Here is a 25877-nt window from a genome sequence, read left to right as displayed (position 1 = left end):
TGACTTTAGGCTCTATATATCACCCCACATTAGCTCCAAAAGTTTGATTGTATAAAAAACACATATAAAGTTATGTTGAGTGTACCTTTGAATAATTTGGTGTTAATTTGAATAATATTATAGTGATAATCTACAAACTAGGTTGTAAGGAATTCTCTAAATATAGAGTAAATTGCTAACTATTGGTAATTCTTTTTAATAACCCTAAGAGCCCGTTTGGCAACGGGAAACAAGCGGAATAGGCATATGTAAATTCCTAAAATTTTGAATTCCTCGTTTGGATGCACCAAAACGGAATTGGAATAGAAGTAAAATAGGAATACATATTCCAATTTTGGCCAAAAAATGGGGTTTTGCAATTCCATCCAAATAGGTGTTATTGGAATACGTATTCGTATTCCACTTTTTTTAATTTTACAAAACATAAATTTTGGGGTCTGCGAATTCCCATCAAATATTGGCTAAACCAGACATAGAACAAGAATATGTGGCCCCATTTTCTATTCTATAATACATATTCCTATTCCCCTATTCCTATTCCTGCAACCAAATGGGCCCTAATAGATTCTAAGCATTTACTATGATATGCCAATGGTGAAAAAAATTAATGTGGTTTAAATAATTTATATCTTACATAATAAATAAATGTGGTTTAGATAGTTTATATCTTACATAATAACACTTTACAAGAGTTGTATTTCCCATTTCTCCTTCAATGAAAGCAATTATAATTGTTTTTGCAAGCTCTAACATCTTTATTGATGCTCTCATTATTTATTTTCTTAACATAGACAAACAAAAGGGTTCTACTCTTGAATATAAGTACATATTGTGTCCTATAATGTTGACACACTTCTATGAATCATTATATCCAAGATTGCTCAAGAATGAGATTTCAAATGGTGACTCATGTCTCTCTATTCATGGAGTGCAAGGGTTTGTAATGGAGGCCCTTAGTCTGACCTAGTTTGTGCCCATGCAAGTACACCATAAAAAGAGAAATTCAAAGATCAATATATGCATGCAAATGAAGATGCAAGATAACCTAAATGATAACAATGTAAAGCAATGCAAGAAAGGAAATCTAATGTATGAAAGGAAATAACAATGCAAGATTAATCTATGAAAGCAAATATGGATCTAAGCTAATATGAAAATGCATGGATGGATCATGATGATGGAAACCATAGATGCATGAGAGAAGAAGACAAGAAGATAGAAATTCTCCTCAAAAAGCTTTAATGCTCAAACTCCTCCAAAAATTGCTCTCCAAACTTGCAACATAACAATAGCATAATCATGGATGTCAAAAATGAGGAGAGGGCTCTCCCTTATAAAGAAGAATGGATGATTAAGATTAAGAGGCAATAAGATTTAATCAAGGGTGGAGAGAGAATAATCCGTGTGAGAAAATCCTACCAATGAGAAAAGAGGAGAAAAATTAAATGGAATCCCACTTAAAAATATTTGCATTTAAGTGTAGAGAAAAAAGAATTTATTTAATTTATTTCCTTTTTCAATTGGGATTTTATTTTAGTCCTAGAATAGCGAGAGCACTGTCATCTCCATCTTTGTAAGAAAGTAACAAAGGATTCTCCTTGATTTTTCTTTGTGTGACATAAGTCTAATAGCGAGATAGATCGTAAAGATTGTATGCAAAGTGTTGAACAAATCTTGGAATTAACTTAGGGAACATCTTAATAGGAGGAGTTATATTGGTAAACCATTCCATTGCTTGACCCTTAAGACTCCTTGCAAATAATCTCATAAGGTATGAGTCCTCATGATGAAACTCAAAACTCATAGTATATAATTGACGCACATGATCATTTAGATTCCCATTTCCATCATATTTGTCATATTGGGGGATGTCAATTTTTCTAGGAAAATCTTTCATGTCAACACTCTTATCAAAAGGATTAGGACAAATTGAATCAAGTGAAAAGGAACTCTTGGGTGTCGATATTTGCTTCAGTTTTTTCTTCAGTTGGTCAATTTCTTCTTTCATAGAGGGATCATGCTTTTGAATAGTTTTGTCTACATCAAAGTTGTAAGCAACCTTAGCACCCTTGTTGATTAAATGTTGAAAGCATGCATCTCTATTTTGTTCCATATATGCTTCCATATGTTGTTGAGAATGTGGGTCTTGTTTCATAGCCATGAAATCATGAGAATTACGGTTAATGTTTGAGCTACCACCTCCATATTGTGAACCATGATAAGCATATTGTAAATGTTGTCTTGAAACTCTGGGAGGCGTTGGTCTCCTATAATCATCATGTCTTGAAGCTCTCCTTCCTCTAGTTATACGAGATGGTGAAGGTGTTCTCCCATGTTTTCCATTTCATGGAGTCTTAGGAGGAATGAATGGAGGAGAGTTGTTTCCACCACCAATGTGCACATTGTTGAATTTATCGTCAAGTTGTAGAGCCACAACAAGGTCTTGTGCTTCTTGACAGGCTTTCCTTTCTATCTCAATCATAACTTTCCTTTCTTCCTCTAGGCATATAAATTGTTCCTCCTCCTTAGCTTGTTCCTCTAGAAGGGCTTTTCTCTCACACTCAAGTACTTTGAGTTCATCACTCCCATAACCTAAAGGTGTCATGAGCGGAGTACATGGTCTTGACTGTCTAGACTGATTACCAACAAATGTTGCATTTACATGAGTACTAGAAGGCTCACTAATTTGATCATCATATTGGGATTTCTCTTTTTGATAGGTATAATGCTTACCTTTCTTAGCCCTTTGGTGTGCATTCAAATATCTATCCTCAATATGGGGTGAGGTTGGTCTATTTTCATGAGTGAGACCACCACTCAAAAGGTCAACATAATATTCACCACTTTGATTCTTCTTTTGTGGAGCCATTGTAAAATTCATATCCATATCCAAGTGACGTGATGCTAAGGGTGTACTCAACTCAATAAGGTCACTACTAAGGTCAAACAAAGCTTTTGGAATATTCTTAGGCGATTGAAAAAACACAGGTTCTTTTTCCTTACATCTTTGATGAGTTTGCACTAAAGGTAATTTTTTAAAGATGACTTGAGGTCACTTTCCTTGATCTACTTGATATCTTGTTGTAACCAACATGAAGAAAAAGGTACTGGGTGATAGGATAACCCCAAGAAATGTTGGTACCAAAGTAGGATAGTAAAAGCACTCACTTGTCCAAAAGAGATGTGATAAGATAGAATCTTGCAATAGGCATAAACCAACACTGCCACAAAGGTGCCCACAACTTTGGGTGAATACCTTAGCACATATGGACCAAGAGGATGATTTACCCAAATTATAAACAATTAAAATTGATTTTTTATGAAAATGGATGGACAAGAGATTACTAAGACTCTCCAAGCATAATATCAAAGAATCCAAAGGTATATCTTTCTCAACAAGGATGGTCTTTAACCCATTGATTCCAAACAAGGTCACTTGTGACATCAAAGATCACTAATTCAAGGGGTCAAAGCATAATAACCCAAGGTGCAAACAAGCTTCTAACAATGGGGTAAGTAGCCTAATTTGAACTGGATCAACCTAGGGAGACTAGAAATAATAGGATAGCAAAGTAGTTTGATCATAAAGTCTTGACTCAGAAACTTAGATTTTAGTTGTTTTAAATATCTCACTAGGTGTGATAAATTTTGACTCATGAACCAGGTACGTAAGACAACAATCAAGAATTTCAAGCAAACATCTTCAAAAAATGAGCAAGGGAAAAAGCAACCTTACACATGAATAATAATAGTGTCATAGTATTAGTAAATGTTTTCCAATCATGCACATAGTCCTAGAAAAGAAAATTTGGCAGCACTATGGTTCTTAGTAATGTTCAACTCTACAGCTTTTGCAATTTAGAGTGGGTGAAATCTAATCCTAGTGCACCAAAGTTTTGACATATTCTTAGAATTTAATCAATTGAAGATACTGAAGAGATCTGACAACCCAATAAAAGACTACACCCGTGAGGATTTCTCCACAAGGACATTCATTTAACAGTTGCTACTACCACATCAAAAATGGCTATTACCACTTGAGGTTCCATCCACATAGTTGACCCAATAAAGGGAATGCCCACTATGGTCAACCCTCTCTAATCAAGGAAGACTCACAAAGTTGTACCACATGGGGACTTGGTTTGGATTCAAGGGTTCTAAGTTTTTGATGTGCCCAAAAGGGAATAGAGCATACTCCTCTAGCCTCTTCACCTTACCTAAACATAGCAAACATGATTTTTTGACACACTAATTCGAAATCACTGTTGTCACTGAAGTCTATACCCTTGTCCAAAGTTGCTACCTAAAGACGACCTCATGAAACATGGAAACAACCTCCAAGCTGTGGGACTTGAACTATGAGGTTGAATCTCCTAAGAAGGCCAGATTCCTCTTACTATCAGGATGCACCTAACTACTCTTGGAGAGGAAAAGGGAGTAGGAGAGCATGAAAGAAAATCTACCTAATCTAATCGAAAGAGATGATGCACCAAAATAGAGTGTTCAGACCAATCTCTGCCCATATATGCACTTTTGAACCAGAATGAAACTAAGGATATAAACATTCAGATTTGCTTTAATCTAATAATCACATGCAAATTAGAAGACTGAGATGATTGACACAAGGAAAGAGAAATTCACTTATATTATCATTCATAGGCCAAGGAGATGCAGTCATGCAGATCAAAGATCTCTACAAAACATCAGTAAGAGGCAAAGAGTTCTTGCACTTTCATACCAATGGCTGAAAGAGATAAGGTAGAAAAGAATTTACACTGAGAATCTGTAGAGCAATAACAGAGAAAACAAAGAAAGGTCAACCCGTTAAATTTTTTTAGAAGTTGCCTTTATAGCTCAGGCATAACTAAGATTTCCTCCAACTGAAGTTACTCCCCAACCACTACATTGAAGTCCTACAGAGAACAATCACGGGGATCCAAAAGAAAATTCAATTTGAATATAGCTTTTTGGTACCATGAAATCTGATTTTTAACTAAAATAGGGCCTTGAAAAGATAGAAACGATGCCATAACTGTGCTCTGACCAGGTAGATAGGTTTGATTGAGGGGTAGAGTGTTCCTCTTTGTTTTGTATTTACTCCAGGGTGGTTGGAATCGATCATAAGATCAGATTATGCAAAAAATCTTGGTATCCCCTGTTCCCAGTTCACGAACTAGCATGGTCAGCAGGTCAACATAACCCTAGCACTGAAATGAGCCATGTGGACCAATGATCTCTTTTCACTTTGCCACCCCACAGGGTCTTCTTGAGGTTGACCAATCTTTCTTTACTAACTATGCCAATTCCTCAAACTCCAACTGTGACGGTCACATTAACTGCCAGCACATCTAACCGTTATTGCCTCCACTGGACCCATTGGGACACATGTCACCGAGGCGCTATGTCGATATGCATATCCTCTAAGAAATTTACCATAGCTAGATAGTGCCCACCGTGGATCCAGACTGATTTGACAATCGTGAAGACTTGCTGTATTACTACGCTCTACCCTTAAAACTTTTGGGCCCACAAACCAACATCAGCACACTTGGCATCTGACTCGGCCCAATCTAGTACCATCCCTGCATTTTGATAACACTCAGCCCCACCCTACCATGCGTCATTGAGGTGCTATGTCGCTATGGGTAATATCCTCATAGCTTTCCATAGCGAGATAGCACCCACCGTTGATTTTCTGAGATTTGGCAGCGAGCAAGATGGATCTGACCTATCAGTATACCAACCAATAAGAAATTGGCCAGGTGCCAACCTGTCTAAAAAGTCCTCATAGTTTCATCTCACGGGAAAGTGCAAATTGTTGATCTCCACGAGATAAAGAATCGTGGAAGATCCTCATAATACTGCATTTGCCTCCTCAAAATTTTGGGCCCACGAAACACTTGGCAACCACCTGGCATAACCTGGCATCTTCATCTTGGCATGACCTGGCCCCACTGATCCACATGGCATAATGGCACTATGTTGCTATGGGTAATATCCTTACAGCTTTCCATAGAGAGATAACACCCACCATGGATCCAGACTGATCTGATGATCGTGAGGAAATCTTCATGCATTTGAAAGGGCCATGGGTCCAGGTAACTGTTGACATCAACAAACTGCCCAGCTGGCGATGAATCAAAGCCTTGTTTCAAACACAGTCATCCCTCCACGTTTCCTGAGGTCCCACTATGGTTTCCTTTTATTGGTCGGGTGCTATGGTGGCTAATGACGAGGAACACAGATTTTTTGATAGTGCCATAGCACCCACCATGGATCTATCAAAACCTGGAACCAGAGAAACAACAAGGAAAAGGAGGACCCACCGGCCACGCAACCAAAAGGTGCTATGTCATATGGAAAAAAAACATGCAACTTCCCATAGCAAGATAGTGCCGACCATGGATATTTCGAGATCTGATGATGGGGACTTGCGAGCCTATAGAAATAAACCTAGGAAATAAGGAATATCATAAGGTTCGATCATTTAATTTTTTTGATATTCCTGGGATGTTTAAAAATAATATTAAACCGGGAAGTGATCGTTGGGCGGGCAAATATTTAAAAATTCAAATATTTGGCAGGGGGGAACAATATGTAACATTTCTGGCGACTCACAAGGGAGGCTAGCCTGCTATGCATAGACCAGTGACCTCATGCATCCATTGGACTATAGAGTCAAAAAGATGTGGATCCTGTGTATACTATGAAACCCTAACCCTACCTCTGAGAGGAAAAACCCTGAAACCCCTATCTCTGCAACTAGAACCAGAGACCAAAACCTCCTTTTGTAACCTTCAAAATTCCAAAACTTGTTGTCTCACAGAGACAATCTTGTGCTTGTGCACTTCTTGAAAAATCAGGGAACAAACTAGGAACGAAACTAAGCTAACTATGTACATGGAATCTCAAACCCTAATAAACATGGCTTGAGATAGATCCCATTGATTGGGATAGGTAGAATCTCACCATCAAGCTTGGTTAACTAGAAAGCATTGGCCTATTTACAACTTTCAATCAGATAGGGACCACTCCACAGTGTGTCAAATTGTGAGTGCCTCCCTAGTTTTGCCCTATCTACATCCCATTTCAAAACTAAATCACCTTCTTTGAAAGTCCTGACCCTAGCCTTTTTGTCAAAACTCCTCTTCACCTACTGTTGATGTGTCTCTAGGGTTTGCACGGTCTGATTTATTTTCTCTCCCAGCTCCATCAATTCTGCCATTCTCACTGTCATGGCATCATCTTCAATCAACTCTAGTTGATGATCTAGCTCTAAGGATGAGAACTCCAATGAAATTGGAAGCCTTGCTTCTCTACCATAAACTAACACAAATGGTGAATTCCCTATTGACCTTTTAGGCATTATTCTCTCAGCCCACAGTGCAGTCTTCAATTTTTTATGCCAACATCTCTGGTTATCTTCTATTGTCCTTTTCATGATCTTGATCAGGTTCTTGTTGGAGGACTCAACCAAACCATTACCCTAGGGGTAATAATTTGAGGATGTACTCAAATAGATATTATGGTCCACTGCCCATGCACAAATCTGAGCTCCAACAAAAGACTTTTCATTATCTGAAATAATGGTTGAAGGGGCACCGAACCTGGTCACGATTCCATCAAGGAACTCAACAACTAAAGATTCAGTGACCTCCTTCAATGCAATTGCTTCTGTCCATCTGGTGAAGTAATCTGTAGTAGCTAGAATCCACTTATGACCATAACTGGAAGGAGGATTGATAGGGCCTATGAAATCCAATGCCCACTAAGCAAAAGGTTGATCCACCTGGAAAGGATGAAGGGGAAGAGCTGCAAGCCTTTTTTTTCCAGAGAAAAAGGTACATTTTTCACACTTCCTTACATACCTATGACAGTCATGGAACAATGATGGCCAAAAGTAACCAGCCCTCATGATCTTCATTGCAGTTGTTCTAGCTGAGAAGTGACCACCATCAGGAACATCATGAAGCTCTTTGATTATTCTTTCAGCTTGGTGTATATCAATACATCTCAATAAGGTTCCATTAAAATCTCTGCTAAAAAGGATACCATCAACTATGACATAAGGAATTGACTGTAGCCTATACTGTTTCCTTTTAGTTCTATTTAATCCTTAAGGGTATCCATTGCCTAATAAGAAATTCATCATATCATCCATCCAACTCCTTGGGTTGTTATTTCTTAACTCTTGTTGCTTTGTCAGTATCATAGCAGCTTCTTGAGATGATAGCATCTATTTACATAATCCCTTCCCTCTTACCAGCTTGGTAATCTAAATGTCAACATCATATTCCATTACTTTAGTAATCCAGCCAGCTCTCTTCTCACTAATATCCCTGCTCAAAAGGAAATTCTTCACACTGGCATGGGGTACGAACAAATGAATCTTATTATGAGGTAGGAGGTGTCTGAATTTCTTTAAAGCTTTGATGACTGCGAGGGCTTGCTTCTCCACATAGCTGTATTTATCTTCATATTCTTTAATCCCTTCACTAAAGAAGGCTATGGGCTGCTCTTCATCTTTATCATTTCTTTGAGTCAGGACAATAGAAATGCTTGACTCACCACCTAGGGAATACAGAATGGAATCTTTCTCAAATTTGGATTCATGAGAGTAGGGGCTGAGGCTATGGCTACCTTGATCTCTTCAAAACTTTCTTTCCCTTCCTTGGTCCATGCAGAAGACCATACCTTTCTTGAGCATAGTTGTAAGAGGTTTCACCATGGTAGCAAGATTAGGGATAAATCTTCTCACAAAATTTATCCTACCTAGGAAATTTTGTAGCCCTTTCTTGTGTTTAGGAAGAGGAAGGGCAAGTATTGCTTTTTTTCTCTCTAGATCAATGGTTAAGCCATCCTTAGATACAATATGTCATAATAATTTTCCTTGGTTAGTAGCAAAGACACACTTGCTTGGGTTAAGGGAAACCCCAAACTCTCTACATCTTAGGAATACCTGTCTTAGATGATCAAAATGATCCTTTGCATTCTTAGAATACACTGTAATATCATCAAGGTAAACTAAGACAAACTTGTCAATCAATCTTTTGAAGGCCATCTCCATTGCCTTTTGAAATGTAGCACCTCCATTGGTTAGCCCAAATGGCATCTTATAATAAGCATAGGTACCCTATTTAGTGGTAAATGCAGTCTTGTACCTATCAGACTCTTTAACCAACACTTGATTGTAGCCAGAAAATCCATCAAGAAATGAAAATCGCTTTGAACTACTAACCTTGTACAAAATCTGCTTCATAGAAGGGAGAGGATGGTGATCTTTAAGGGAAGCTTGGTTAAGGTCCCTAAAGTCCACACACAATCTAATTTCTCCATTCTTCTTCCTAACAGGGACAAGGTTTGCTGCCCATGATGAGTGTTTGATGGGAAAAATTATATTGGCCTCAATCAATTTGGATAGCTCCTTTCTCATTATGGGTTTTATTTTAGGATTCATTGGTCTCTATTTTTGTCTTACTAGTTTTACATGATTAATTAAATCTATGGTATGCTAAAACAACCTTGGGTCAAAGCCCTTTAAGTCATCATATGTCCAGGAAAATATATCATTAAATTCTTGACATAGATGAATAAAAGTCTTCTGCTCAATTTCAGAACATACCTTATCCATGCTCAAGGATTTTCCATTAGCAACCATGACTGGAATATGATCATCTTCATCAGTAGCTAGGTTCATGTCTCTGCCTCTTGCTTGGTCATCAGGATTGAAAACACTCTCTAAGGTAATGAGACCCTTAGGCAATTTGTTAGAATTGAGATTAATGATCTAATCACCATATTGATCCTACAGTCTTAACTAGTTTTTCCCTAAAAATTTTGCTTCATTCTGCAAGAAGCTAACAATTTTCTCATCAAATTCAAACACCTACCAATGGATGTTGTTATCAAGGATAACAGGCCTTACTACCACTTTGATTTGTTGCTTCTTCTCCTCCCCAAGATTCCCTAGCACATCATAAGATGCACCTATTGCTGCAAGTCTATCAGCATGTCTATTTTCTTTTCTAGGGATGCTTTGAATATTAAATGCAATAAAACCTTCAAGAAAATCCCATACCCTATTTTTATAAGACTTGAGCAAACCATTCTTGGTGGTATTCTAATTTCTCACTTGATTAACCACCAACTCACTATCTCCATAAACTCTTAAAGCTTGAATTCCTCTTTTTTGAGCAAGTAGGAGACCTTGAATCAAGAATTCGTACTCGACCACATTATTAGTGCAACTGGACTAGAGCCTAAAGGAGAAATAGTACCTTACTTGTGCAGGAGAAATCAACATCACACTAGCCCCTAATCCATTTTTATTCCTTGATCCATCAAAGTACATACTCCATATCCCACTCATATCTTCTTGACTAACCACAAGATTAGGAACTAGAGCATCTTTCTCCAATATACAATATGTACTGAGACCTGTCTCAAGGGTTTTTGACATAGGGTCAAATTTATACGCATTAGCCCATTCATCCAAGAAAAAATCAGGTATCTTTGCTAGGGGAGTGGTGGGCTCATTCACTATGTCAGTCTCATCCAAAGGGCAACTCATGTTGATGGGGTTGGGGGTGTAAGATTCAGTATGATGGAGGGCTTGAGGCTCTACTTTAATTGAAGCATTGGCTCCATATCTCATTTTAAAACACATATATGACCAATCAGAAGATACAAAACCACCTATTTGGGTAGTGAAGTCTCTTGACAGACAGATGGAAAAATATGGCTTGACCTCAACAATAGAGATATCTTGGGTTACAGTACAACTAGGGCATGCATGTATGGCCATCTCCACATTCCTAAGGATCCCTACAGTCTTGATAGTACTACCATCCAACTGTAACACATCCCTAACAATGGGCTCATATTTCATTCCCAAAGCATCAATAACACACCTAGGCATCACTGAACTGCTAGCCCCTGAATCAATCATGCAATTATGGACTAGTTTTCCCCCTATAATTAGAGAAACATAGAATGGAGGAGGTCTAACCTTTTTACTTTTTTCTACCTCCCTTGATGGTTGTACTAGGCTTGTGGCACTTTCCATACTAGGTGGCTGATCCTTTGGTTCAATTCTTTCCAATTCTTGCTGCAACAACCTCTTTTGCATGGGTATAGTAGCAACAACATTTGACATGGGGATATTCACATTTGTCTTCTTCATTTTCTCTACCACACTGAATGGCATAGCAGGTGTTTTGGTAGAAACCTTGGGATCTGCAATTGAATGAGGTTGAGATGGAATAACCTGAGGATCACTTGCATCCTTTTTGACATGATTTTGCATTTGTTGTTGAAAGGTACTTGATTGATTATTTGCTGCTTGCTCATGAGATATCACATTTGAAGTTGAGGCTTGATTGGGAGGAGGAGGGACAACATCTTCCATAGCTCTTCTTTTGCTTCTAGTGTTATGAGCAATGAAATCTTGGTTTACATTACAATGCTCCTCCATTTGATGATTCATAAAAAGGAAATCACCCTGTCTTTGCATATCTGAGGCATCTTTAAATTGGTCCCCCTTGTATGATTTTTGTATTCTAGGCTCTTGGATGGTCAAAGCGAAATAAGATTCAACCTTTTGACACATGCAATAGGCATAGGAGTAATTGCAGGAGGGACAAAAATCCTGATCTTAGGCCATGTTGTTTTGAGGGACTATGGCCCTACTTTGGCTTGCATTTGAAGTTGAAACACTACTACTTTGTCTATTCTGATAAAAATAATTATTCCCATAATTATGAGTTGGAGGCCTACCACTATTTAGAGTTTGACCTTGCAATTGATGAGCTTTACTACTTTGAGCTTGTATTTCTAAGGTCACCACCTTGTTGTTCACTTTCTACATCATAGAGAAATTATCCTCTAACCTCTTTCCTTGATCTTCTAATTTCTTCCCTTGATCTTGCAATTTTTTTATCAAGGTTCTTCTCTCTTTTTTCCATTTTCTACATCAGAGATTGCATCATCTCCTTGATTTCATCTATCCCATTTGAAGATGTGGAAGCTTGAGGGACTGGGACAAGGGATTGTGATGTAGAAGTTGTGGGAAGAGGAGCCATTGCTGGTTGATGATTTGGAACATCAGGGAAGAAAGGCATAGGAGGCCTCTGAGCTAGCTTACCTCCTTGTATTAGGATGTTCTCTGATTTTATTGCTATGTCATAAGCATTAGGTAAGGTCTCTCCTCCCATAGTTTAAATTGTAGTGGCAATATCACTGTTAAAAGCTCTAAGGTAATGCAAGAAGGCATTACCAGGGGTAGGTTTCACTGAAGTAGGTATTCTATCTCATGTCTTTTGAAATCTATAATTAAAATTAGTCATACATTCATGGGGGGCTCTTTTTATAGTAGTCAATTGCTCTAAGAGTGACAAATAGTCACTTTTATCCTCAAAATGTTTGCACAATCCTGCTCCTAAGCCATCCCAATCTGTTATAGAACCATGAGCCAAACCTCTATACCATTGTAGTGCTTTTCCTTTCAAGGATGAGGCTAGGAGCCTAACTGCAACATCATATTTTATAATACCATGGATATTGCAAACATTTGCAACTTCCTAAATGTGTTCTGAGGGAGAGATAGAAGTTTCACCAATAAACTTTGGTATACTTTTGAGGGCAGCTACTGGTATGTCATGTCTTTGGGCTAATAAGAGAGGTCTCTATTGGCATAAAGTTATTTGCATTAGTGACAACACTCACAGTTCTAACCAAAAATCGAGTAATATAGTTCAGATTGAATGATGGCAACACAGTTCAAACCGAGTAATACAATTCAGACCGAGTGATGGCAACACAGTTCAAACCGATTAATATAGTTCAGACCGAATGATGGCAACACAGTTCAAACTGAGCATCGAAGACATAGTTCTAACCGAGTGAAGAAGGACTTAGTATTAACTGAGTGAAGATGCACTTAGTGTTAACCGAGTAAAGATGCACTCAATATTAACCGAGTGAGGAAGCACTTAGTGATAACCGAGCTCAGGAGGTTAACGAAGAAGTTAGTTTCTACTGAGTGACACTATATCTACCGAGTCACCAATGGTCACTGAGTTCCAGGCAACGTTGTATGACTAGTATGAACTAAGCCCCTACCTCTACCAAGTGCATGACGATGCCGAGTAACATAGTGGATGCCGCGTATCAGAAGGTCATCAAGTCTGTCTGAAGAACCTGAGTTTGTTTTACCATTTGGCTGACTTAGTTATATTTTGTTTACTTGTGTTTGGCCAATCGTGCATGAATAATTATTGGAATGGTATATATATGTAATGTATTATATCGCATAGAAACAAGGAAGATATACAAGATATAGAATATTGCAAAAAAGGAGGGAAATAAGATATGATATGTGAATTCATCAGCAGTAAAGACTACTCAGCAAGGTCTACCGGGAGCATAAATGATTTCATCAATCACAGAAGGTGATCTACAATAAAGAATCCAGTCAAGTTGTAAGTTGATCTGTTGGTTCATCCTAATAGGTGAATCATTCTTGTAAATCCTTTAACAGGATAGACTTAACCGTCTTTATTCAAATCTCCTAACAGAGTGCATACTTGTAAAGTATGTTTGTAAATCCTCTAAAAAGGTGGATCTAGCAATCCTCTATGCTCCTAATAGGGCAGATCACCAGAAGTGATCATTGTAAGCCTTAACTGGCCAACTTCATACTGCAGTAATGAAGCTTTGTGGGTATCATCCCCACCCCAGTTTTACTTTCTATTTTGGAAGGTTTCTGGGTCACCAAATCTCTGTGCATATATGGTTTAAATATTTTAGTTCTTTTATGCAGTAGGCTAGATGAGTGAATGTTGTATATGGTTATTCTGATTTAACTTAAAAGTTTTATTGTTACTGATTCACCCCTCCCCTCTCAGTAACCTATTATATCTTGAATATTTCCAACAATTGGTATCAGAGCATTTTTGGTTCTTAGGACAAAGTTGGATAGCTTGAGCAAAGATCTAAGTTATGGAGATATTTAGACTGGAGAAAGTTATTGAAAATGAAAGTTAGATCTAGAAATGGCCATGGTTCAACTCAAAGAAGCAAAGGAGCATCTTTCTCAATCCCTAAAAAGAAGAAAGGAACTTGCAAGACAAATGAATGACCATCACTATGTTGAAGAAAAGATTGAAGATTTCTTACCATTAAGTAGTTCAGAAGAAGTTGACAAGGCAATCAAAGAACTTCTAGAAAAGAATGGATCTCTACAAGAAGAGGTAAGAAAGCTTAAAAGAGAGCAAGAAATATAGTCAATTAGGTTATGTGAAGTTTTGGAAAAAAGAAACAAAGCACAAGAAGAATTGGAAGATAAAAGCCATAAAATTCATAATCAAACCCATCAACATGAAGACCTTATAGACCAACTCTCTAATGCAAATGAAGAAATCAGGATTCTCAGAGTACAAAATGAAAGTCTACAGAATGATTTAAGAAATAAGAGACAAATCAATGAAAGCTTGGAAAATGATCTAATCTCTGAAAGGCAAGTCAGTGAAAGAATGATGAAATCCCAAGTAGATATGAATCAATTAAACCAACAAAATGAGGAAAATATTTATAGACATAAAGGTAAAGCTGGTCTTGGATACAAAGAAGAAGGTGAATCCTCCAAACAAGGTGAACAAAGGAATCAAAAATCCACTTGTAATCACTGTGGCAAGTTAGGTCATACATCAAACAAATGTTGGAGCAATGGAAAAGCAAAATTCAATGGTAAATGCTTCAATTGCAATCAACATGGTCACAAAGCAAATGAGTGCAAGGAAAAACCAAAATTTGAAGGCAACTATCACAAATGCAAAAAACATGGTCACAAGGCATTCCAATGCAGATCGAAATCATTCAATACAGCTGAAAAAATTGTCAAAGCCATATTTGGATGGGGCTACAACATCTGGTGTAGATGTCACTATTGTGGAGAATATGGACATACTGGCATAAATTGTGCAAGACATCACCTAAGGAAGAAGGACACTACTGTAAGGTGCTATACATGTACAGAACTTGGTCATATAGCTAAAAATTGCATGAATATAGAAAGAATTGAAAATGAGAAGAAAATCAAAGTAGACAACTTTCGGAAGCAAATGAAGCAACAGTGGATTCCAAAATCTACCGAACAAGATAAGTCAAGCAATGGAAATATCACTCAAGAAATGAGTGACTCCACCATTTCCAATTAATATTCATAAAAGAAAGTATGGAACTGCATCCTCCAAGAATTATCCTAAATAGTTCCGCAAGAAGAAAGATGATCAGAATAGTATTCAGATACACTTTGATCCTAGACTTAATCGAGTTCGGTCGGGTGCAATAAAGTTTCATTTACCAAGTTATATCAACCGACCTAGGTCGGTTCGTGACCTTACCAAGTTAGGTTGGTACATCAATGTTTTCTTTTGATCACTGAGTTGATAGTATCTACTGAGCAAGTGAATGACAACCTGTCATTTCATCTACCATCGTACCAAGCATATATGATGAATGTTTCATCAAAAAGGGAAAAATTTGATCTTATTCTTTACTAAAAACTTTGAGCTAAGTTATCTTCTGCGATTCTAGAGCAAGCTTAAAGCAATTTTGAGCAAATTTTAAAGGGCAAAGAATCTGTTCAAAATTTCTCTTCACTTACCGAGCAACAATGGCATCCGAAAGTAGCAGCTCCAAGACAAAGAGAGGCTCAGAAATGCGGGTTAAAGGTGTGGAATGGAAGGCACCAAACTTCAAATTGACACCAGCAATTGTAGAATCACTTGAACCTAACGGTGCTCAGTCTCGAATTCCTCCAAAGGTACTCCTTATAAATGGCATTTGCTCTTATTTCAAATGTTCCATTCAATAACTTGGAAACCTAGAAATTGATAATGCCCTAGGAGAAATGAGCGTAGATGGAAATTTGAAACCCGAGCATAAGCATCTTAAAACAAAAGGGTTAACTCACATTTCACATTTGCCAAGGAATTTTCAAATTAAATGGGTTAGGTATGTACTCAGTCGGGTTCACAACGGGAAATTGTGGTTAGAACAACCAGTGCTTATCAAAAAGAAAATGATTAACAAGATTACTGGCCTTTACATGTTGAGCAAATCTAAGACTACCAAAACCCTAGGTCAGGAAGAATTGCAAAGGCTAACCCAAGCAAAATGGGATAGTAGAGGACTTAAGCTCAGTACAGTAGCTGACGCTGAATTAAGATTTGGTATTCACGTCATTGCTCATAAAATTTACAGTTCGAGCCATCCAAATAGTGTACCTTGTGAAGCAGTAGATCTAGCATATAAGGTAGTAAAGAAGAATGTTGAGTTTGATCTATCTGAATTGCTTTTGTCTCAATTTAATAAAAATATGGAAAGCATAAGGACTTCAAAGAAAAATTCCTACAAATTCGGTTCACTTTTGATTTGTTTATTCTTCTATGTTCAAAAGTCTTTTCCATCAAAAGGATCAGTAGTATGGAGAAAAGATATTCCTGTTCTTTATCAAATAAATGAGTTCATTGCAGAGTTAGGTGAAAATTTTGACAGTGTTTTGGATAATTACTTTGAAGATTTTAAGGAAAGTATGAATAATAGATTCTGAATTCCACCTAAACTGGTTGAGGAATACAAAGAAGATGTATGCTTAATGGTAGATTGTGATAAAGTATACATAAAGGCAGTCAGGCCCTGAGTTGCATGGGTGAAACCTCTTCCTTATGAGGTCAATATTGATGAAACCAGAGATATCATAGAAGCACTGGTGAATGAACTAGTAGACCCAAAGCAACCAATCTTTGGAACTTATGATGAAGCTAAGGCTAGAATTGAGCTTTCAATCAAAATGCCTCAGATCATTAGCAAAGGAAAGAGGAAGATTGCAAAGCTAAAAATAGAACTTGGTCCTCTGATGATTACTAAAAGGAAAAGAGAAGATGATGAAGAAGAAGAGGAAACCGAGTCAAAAAAAGCAAAGGAGCCTCAACGGAAGAAAGGTAAGGTGATTATCACCAAACCTAAAAAGCAAGCTACGACAGTCTTCTCCAAGAGAACAAGACAGGGGAAGAAGGAACCTGTACTTGTCAAGCCTCCACTCACATTTGAGGCAAGGTTGAAGCAATTAGAAGAAGGTACTAGCTTCACTAACTTCAAAGCATTGAAGTTTGAGACAAGAATAGAACAGGAGAAAATGCAGATTGAGGAATTGGTATTAAATAAAATGGGAAGATGTAAATACTCTTCGGACGAGATTGCCTCTAAGATCCCTAAAGAGCTATTAGAGAGGTTGCAACCAAGATGGGAAATTACAATCAAAACTGTCAAAGATTTCTTTGAGCAAACCTTGAAAATCCTCCTACCGAGTCTCACTGATGCAGAAGTGAAGAAATCATTGAAAGATCATGAAGGTAATATGATGATTAGATTCCACACTTGTTTGATACTAATCAAAGACATTGAGCATGTTGTAAATGATGCAACAAACATGTGGAAACATATCTATCATCTACATAAATCTAGTGAGGATATTGTTGAAATCAAGGACAATGACAACAGTGATGATGATGACATTGAAGATATTCCAGGGGATCTATATTCAATGATGATAAATGTTGAGGAAGAATTCAAGGAAGATGAAATGGAGGAAGAAGACAAGGAAGATGAAATGGAGGAAGAAGAAGATGAACAAGCTAAGGAGGAAGATGATCCTGTAAAAATTGTACCCAAAGTCATTGCATCTCTTCCTCACTCTCCACCTAAAGTAGCTACATCAAATGTGGAGATAGCTTCTACTAGTGAGATTGTGTGCACAACAACTTCATCAATTGCTCAATCTTCACCTGTCTCCTCTCAGCTCTGAGCACCATCTATGCAAGTGTCTACCACTTCATCAACTGAGCTACAACCATCTTCATTGATCGAGGCATCATTAGCTACAACAGTAAGTTCATCAAGCATATCAACTTCTACTACAGAGTGTACAGTAAATGTACCCATTGGTACTTCAATTTTGACAATTTTATTTGCTCCAATTTTTGCATCTGTTAGTTCTCCCATTCCAACCTGTACATCAATCTTAGGAGGAAAATCAATTTTTGATACTGTTAGCACTTCTCTCAGTCTTCCTCTAGTTAGTCTTATTCCAGTTTTGTCAGCCAGTCTAGCTTCATCAACTATTATTTCAGTTTCAAAGGGAAAAGGTGAAGTCCTTGTAGGAAAAGCAAAGAAATACATGTTTTCTAGCAAGGCAGTGGATGAGGAAATAGACTTGGATAAGGACATTGTCATTCCTAAGATAGATCTGGATAATGCATCAGTCGATGAAATGAGAATGATCAGTCAGCTATTAGATCAGAAGGCAAGGCAAAAACAACTGAGGCATGAGAGAGACCAGGAATATAGTATTATTGAAAGTGCTAAGAATATTCTAACAGAGGCTATAGGTGTTGAAGTAGATTCTACTCAACACATTTTGATTCAGTTAGAAGAGGCTGTATATAAATTCAATGAAGATACCTCCGGCCAAGAAAAATTGATTGAAAAGGCAAAGAAGAAATTTGACAATAAGGTGCTCGAGCACATTGCTCAACATATTGCATTAAAATAGGTAGAATTGTCTACAATTTTGAGTAATTTTGAACATTCTTTTAATAACATAACTTCACTTTTTGGAAAAATTTGTGATGTTACCAAGTATACTAAAGAAATAAAAGAAAAGTTGAATAAAATTGATGAGGATATGAAAGTCAGTGCACAAATGTTGTAGCTTAACCACAATTCAAGTTCATCCCATCATCTCAGAATAAGATTTTTGTCGGAGAAATAGGCAGAATTGTTGAGAGAGGAAGCAAGAATTAGATGTACTCTGATTGACATCCAAAATATGATCCTTCCTGTAATGGACACAATGCAGAAGCATATTGCCCATTCCAAAACATTGATTCATGACAAAAACTTCTCAATTGCAGATCATATGATTGAACTCTTTGCAGAAGTTCAAATAGCACTCTCCACCAGCAAACTCTTGCAAGAAAATTGGGATAAGACATTGGCTCTTATTTTCAAGTTACATTATGAGTTTATCTCTCATTTTGGACTCTCTGTGTAAATATATATTGTTTAATTTGGCATTATTGTCAAAAAAGGGGACATAGCACACTCCAAGAGATAATTGTGCAAGAAATATGTGTAATGACTTGTAAATACTGTGCATATTGTATGGGGGAGATACATGTAAGAAAGATATACTTGTAAATACTATGCATTTTGTATGGGGGAGATACATGTAAGAAAGATATGTGTAGTAAGACTTGCAAAGGTCAATTTTGAAAATTCAGAACTGCATGTCAATTTTTGCACATACACTTTGAATCATAATTGTTTTTGTCACTAATGCCAAAGGGGGAGATTGTTGGCATAAAGTTATTTTCCATTAGTGACAACACTCACAGTTCTAACCAAAAACTGAGTAATACAGTTCAGACCGAATGATGGCAACACAGTTCAAACCGAGTAATACAGTTTAGACCAAATGATGGCAACACAATTCAAACTGAGTAATATAGTTCAGACCAAATGATGACAACACAGTTCAAACCAAGCATCGAAGACACAGTTCTAACCGATTGAAGAAGGACTTAGTGTTAACCGAGTGAAGATGCACTTAGTGTTAACCGAGTAAAGATGCACTCAATATTAATCGAGTGAGGAAGCACTTAGTGATAACCAAGCTCAGGAGGTTAACGAAGAAGTTAGTGTCTACCGAGTGACACTATATCTACCGAGTCACCAATGGTCACCGAGTTCCAGGAAATGTTGTATGACTAGTATGAACTGAGCCCCTACCTCTACCGAGTGCATGATGATGCCGAGTAACGTAGTGGATGACACGTAAAATAAGGTCATCAAGTCTATTTGAAGAACCCAAGTTTGTTTCACCATTTGGCTGACTTCGTTATATTTTGTTTACTTGTGTTTTGCCAACCTTGCATGAATAATTATTGGAATGGTATATATATGTAATGTATTATATCACATAGAAACAAGGAAGATATACAAGATATAGAATATTGCAAAAAAGGAGGGACATAAGATATGATATGCGAATTCATCAGCAGTAAACAATACTCAACAAGGTCTACTAGGAGTAGAAATGATTTCATCAATCACAGAAGGTGATCTACAATAAAGAATTCAGTCAAGTTGTAAGTTGATCTGTTGGTTCATCCTAACAGGTGAATCATTTTTATAAATCCTTTAATAGGGTAGACTTAACCGTCTTTATTCAAATCTCCTAATAGAGTGCATACTTGTAAAGTATGTTTGTAAATCCTCTAACAAGGTGGATCTAGCAATCCTCTATGCTCCTAACAGGGCAGATCACCAGAAGTGATCATTGTAAGCCTTAACCGGCCAACTTCATACTACAGTAACAAAATTTTGTGGGTATCATCCCCACCCCAGTTTTACTTTCTATTTTGGAAGGTTTTTGGGTTACCAAATCTCTGTGCATATATGGTTTAAATATTTTAGTTCTTTTATGCAGCATGCTAGATGAGTGAATGTTGTATATGGTTATTCTGATTTAACTTAAAAGTTTTATTGTTACTGATTCACCCCTCCCCTCTCAGTAACCTATTATATCTTTATTGTTACTAGTATGTCATGTCTTTGGGCTAATAAGAGAGGGCTCCCACCATTAAAGGTGGCAAAAGTATAAGCTCTAGGCAATGCCATATAGACAAGTGATCTATTGATATGTATTGATGGCAGTCTAGGCTGAGATCTAACAGGAGGAGGAGTAGAGATAGATCTTGTAGGTGTATTTGTTACTATTGTAATCCTAATCGGTGATAAAGATATTCTAGTCTTCCTTCTTCTAGGGTTCGAAAATGAAAGCTCTTGATACTAAAACTTACCTCTAGAAGATGCCCTTGTTTCAGCTCTGGGCATAAATCACTGCAACTTTGGTTTGGAACCAGATATGTATTTGAAGCTTAGAGTCACCAAGTAATTTGAAGAATGAGCCTCTTGAAGGCTTAAACACTGAAGCCAGTACTATCTCCTTGATATTGATCTTGAAATCTTCTCTTTTGACACTAGTAGGCTTGAAGTTTTCTAAAAAGTTGTCCCACTGGGCGTGCCAAAAACTATTGTCACTGAAGTCTACACCCTTGTCCAAAGTTGCTACCTAAGGACGACCTCATGAAACATGGAAACAACCTCCAAGTTGTGGGACTTGAACTATGAGGTTGAATCTCTAGAGAAGGCCGACTTCCTCTTACTATCAGGATGCACCTAACTACTCTTGGAGAGGAAAAGGGAGAAGGAGAGCATGAAAGAAAATCTACCTAATGTAATCTAAAGAGGTGATGCACCAAAATAGAGTGTTCAGACCAATCTCTGCCCATATATGCACTTTTGAACCAGAATGAAACTAAGGATATACACATTCAGATTTGCTTTAATCTAATAATCACATGCAAATCAGAAGACTAAGATGAATGACTCAAGGAAAGAGAAATTCACTTATATTATCATTCATAGGTCAAGGAGATGTAGTCATGGAGATGATAGATCTCTACAAAACACCAGTAAGAGGCAAAGAGTTCTTGCACTTTCATACCAATGGCTGAAAGAGATAAGGTAGAAAATCATGTAGCTTAGAGGCACAGGGGAATTTACACTGAGAATCTGTAGAGCAATAACAGTGAAAATAGAGAAAGGTCGACCTGTTCAAAATTTTTAGAAGTTGCCTTTATAGCTCAGGCATAACTGAGATGTCCTCCAACTGAAGTTACTCCCCAACCACTACATTGAAGTCCTACAGAGAACAATCATGGGGATCCAGAAGAAAATTTGATTTGAATATAGCTTTTTGGTACCATGAAATCTGATTTTAAACTAAAATAGGGCCTGAAAAAGATAGAAATGATGCCATAACTGTGCTCTGACCAGGTAGATAGGTTTGATCGGGGGGTAGAGTGTTCCTCTTTGATTTGTATTTACTTCAGGGTGGTTGGAATTGATCATAAGATCAAATTATGCAAAAAACCTTGGTATCCCCTGTTTCGAGTTCACGAACTAGCATGGTTAGTAGGTCAACATAACCCTGGCACCAAAATGATCCATGTGGACCAAAGATCTCTTTTCACTTTGCCACCCCACAAGGTCTTCCCGAGGTTGACCAATCTTTCTTTACTAACTACGCCAATTCCTCAAGCTCCAACTACAACGGTCACATTAATTGCCAGCGCATCTAACCATTACTGCCTCCACCGGACCCACTGGGACACGTGTCACTGAAGTGCTATGTCGCTATGCGTATCCTCTGAGAAATTTCCTATAGCAAGATTGTGCCCACCATTGATCCAAACTGATCTGATGATATTGAAGACTCGCCGTATTACTGCACTTTGCCCTTAAAACTTCTGGGCCCATGAACTAACATCAACACACTTGGAATCCGACTTGGCCCAATCTAGTACCATCCTTGCAGTTTCATAACGCTCAGCCCCACCCTTCCACGTGTCATCGAGGTGCTATGTCGCTATGGGTAATATCCTTGTAGCTTTCCATAGCGAGATAGCGCCCACCATTGATTTTTTGAGATCTAGCAGCGAGCAAGATGGATCTGACCTATCAGTATACCAACCAATAAGAAACTAGCCATGTGCCAACCTATCTGACAAGTCCTTGTAGTTTCATCTCACGAGAAAGCACCGATCATTGATCTCCATGAGATCAATGATTGTGGAAGATCCTCATTATACTGCATTTGCCTTCTCAAAATTTTGGGCCTACGAAACATTTGGCAACCACCTTGCACAACCTGGCATCTTCATTTTGGCATGACCTAGCCCTACCGATCCATGTGGAACAATGGTGCTATGTCACTATGGGTAATATCCTCGCAGCTTTCCATAGCAAGATAGCGCCCACCATGGATCTAGACTGATCTGACGATCGTGAGGAAATCTTCATGCGTTTGAAAGGGGTGTGGGTCTAGGTAACTACTGACATCAACGAATTGCTTAGCTGGTGACTAATCAAAGGCTCATTTCAAACACAGTCATCCCTCCACATTGCCTGAGGTCCCACCTTGTTTTCCTTTTATCGACTGGGCGCTATGGTGGCTAACGGTGAGGAACACATATTTTTTGGTAGCGTCATAGCACCCACTGTGGATCTATCAAAACTCGACGCTAGAGAAACAACAAGGAAAAGGAGGACCCATCGACCATGCGGCCAAAAGGCACTATGTCGCTATGGAAAAACAATGTGCAACTTCCCATAGCGAGATAGCACCAACCGTGGATATTTCAAGATCCGGTGATGGGGACTTGCAGGCCCACAGAAATAAACCTAAGAAATAAGGAATATCATAAGGTTTGATCATTTAATTTTTTTGATATTCCTGGGATGTTTAAAAATAACATTAAACCAAGAAGTGACCATTGGGCTGGCAAATATTTAAAAATTCAAATATTTGGTAGGGGGCACAATATGTAACAATCACCTCGCCATATTTTTGGAAAAGTCAATAACAAACATCACCAATCTCAAAAGAGAAAGTACTAATGGATGTTGAGGACAAACCCAAGTAGAATAGTGGGATAATAACAAATATCCTTCCCTACCTATAAGGGGATCTATTGTTGAGATGAGTTTTGCATGTAAGGCAAGTGAATGAAGCACATTCGCTCAAGAACTCTACAAATAGTTTTCATAGGGCCTAATTACTATGTGAAACACATATGCGTGAAAGTAAATCTAGATCCAATTTTAGAGCACCAAATGAAGTGTGAATCTATGAAAGCATGTAGAAGCACTCAAGCCAAACACATAAGAGGGTTCATTTCATTTCCAAATCCAAATTTTATAAAGATCCAACAAAATACCTAGTAATCTTTGCAATGCATCTTTTCTCTATTGTACCTTTCATTTATGCTTGAACACTCGCTCACAACAAACAAAGCAACAAGCAAAACAAGCAAACACAAGATATGCAATATATATCCAACTTGTGCAAAACTAGGGTTAGATATGAAAAAATTATTTTAAAGAGTGATAATAATTAAAAAATAACTCAAACAAAGCTCACATCATGCATTGATCCATGTGAAAATAAAATTCAAGCTATTCATTAAATGCCCTTTTTTTAATATTGATTTTTGACCTAGTCAACAAGATTAGACCTATATGATATGAATTTGGATCCAAAACCCTAAATACAAAAAATAGACCCCTATCAAAAATTAGAGAGATTTCCAAAAATGTTAGAATTTTGAAAAGTTCTTTTCATTTGTGCCCTAGGGAGCTATTTTGTCAAAATAGACCAATTTTGCCAAATCAAATTATTGAGCCTTAATATGATCTCTAAAATCAAAACACAAAGAACTAACCCTATTTAGTTCAGGGACCTTTCCAAAAATATAGACTTTTTCCAAAAAATAGATAATTTTCCCCTAAAATTATTTTTCATGAAAAATCAAGAAAAAATTATAAAAAATAGAAAATATCTCAATTTTTTTTGAAAATTTAACTAAAGCTTCTCTGATATGTTGCCAACCTACAAACAAACATCTGGAGCAAAAAATAAAGCCTTTTAGGAGATGTGATCAAATCTTTAAGATCTAGGGTTTTTTTCCACATAAGGGGGTTAGCTCCAACAATATCTAAAACCAACAAGTAAAGGTGGCTTGCCCCATAGTGGGCACCAAAAATGTGTGCTAAAATATTGACACACTTCTATAAATCATTATATACAAGATTGCTCAAGAATCAGATCTCAAATGGTGACTCATAGCTCTCTATTCATGGAGTGCAAGGGTTTGTAATGGAGACCCTTAGTTTGACCTAGTTTGTGCCCATGCAAGTACACCATAAAATGAGAGATTCAAAGATCAAAATATGCATGCAAATGAAGATGCAAGCTAATCTAAATGATAACAATGCAAGAAAGGAAATCTAATCTATGATAGGAAATAACAATGCAAGATTAATCTATGAAAGGGTGATCCCACAATAATGGGTTCCACTTTTTGACCAATTTTGATATTGAAATCAATATTTTTGCAACTAATGTCATGTTCAATTGGCTATATCTCAAAAACTATAAATAATTTCAAGATGACATAAACTAATGATTTTGAGTACTCTTTTCCTACTTTGTAACCATATTTTTTAATCTAAAAAATAAAAAATTTAGGTCAATTTTTTTATCTCCTTCGAAAAGTGGTACATAATAAAATTCAATATTTTTAAAGAGTGATAGTTCGTTTGACACACATAACTTTTTTTTTAGAAATGATAATGATGCAATTCTTTCAGTGTTAGATTCGTAACATCAATATCCAAAGGATACATTTGGTTTGATTCATTTTGGTTGAATATTGTATAGTTTATGAAGTTTTGAAGTGACACGAATCATAATTCAGACATACGTACCATTTGACACAGATAATTTGAAGTCAATTTATCGAAATTTTTTTTTTTTTTTTTTTTGAATAGAAAGCTATCTCAATAAGCTAGTTTCTACATATTTTTCAAAAAAAAATTGACCTAATTTGCTAATTTTCTCGAGGTGTCAAAGTCAGTTGATGCTGAATCGGTAATGAACCTATAATGAGTTAAACTCATATTTGAAAGTCTTAATGAATATAATATGTATTACAATTATAGTTTTTGGAAAGCTTGCTCTGAGTAGCACAAATTGGAAATTTTTATTTTACAGTAGGAGATCATTCAGTCTCAATTTTAGGGGTCAAAAGAGCCAATTTCATTTTTTCTCCAGAAAACAACACCAAAAATTTGTAATTTGAGATGTTCGTACGAACTTGTCTAATATGTTCGTGCAAACACATGTTCAC

Source organism: Cupressus sempervirens, chromosome 10 (assembly GCF_028749045.1).
Source record: "Cupressus sempervirens isolate cs-2001-9-10 chromosome 10, ASM2874904v1, whole genome shotgun sequence".
In the NCBI taxonomy this organism is placed as follows: domain Eukaryota; kingdom Viridiplantae; phylum Streptophyta; class Pinopsida; order Cupressales; family Cupressaceae; genus Cupressus; species Cupressus sempervirens.
This window is presented reverse-complemented; position numbering follows the sequence as displayed.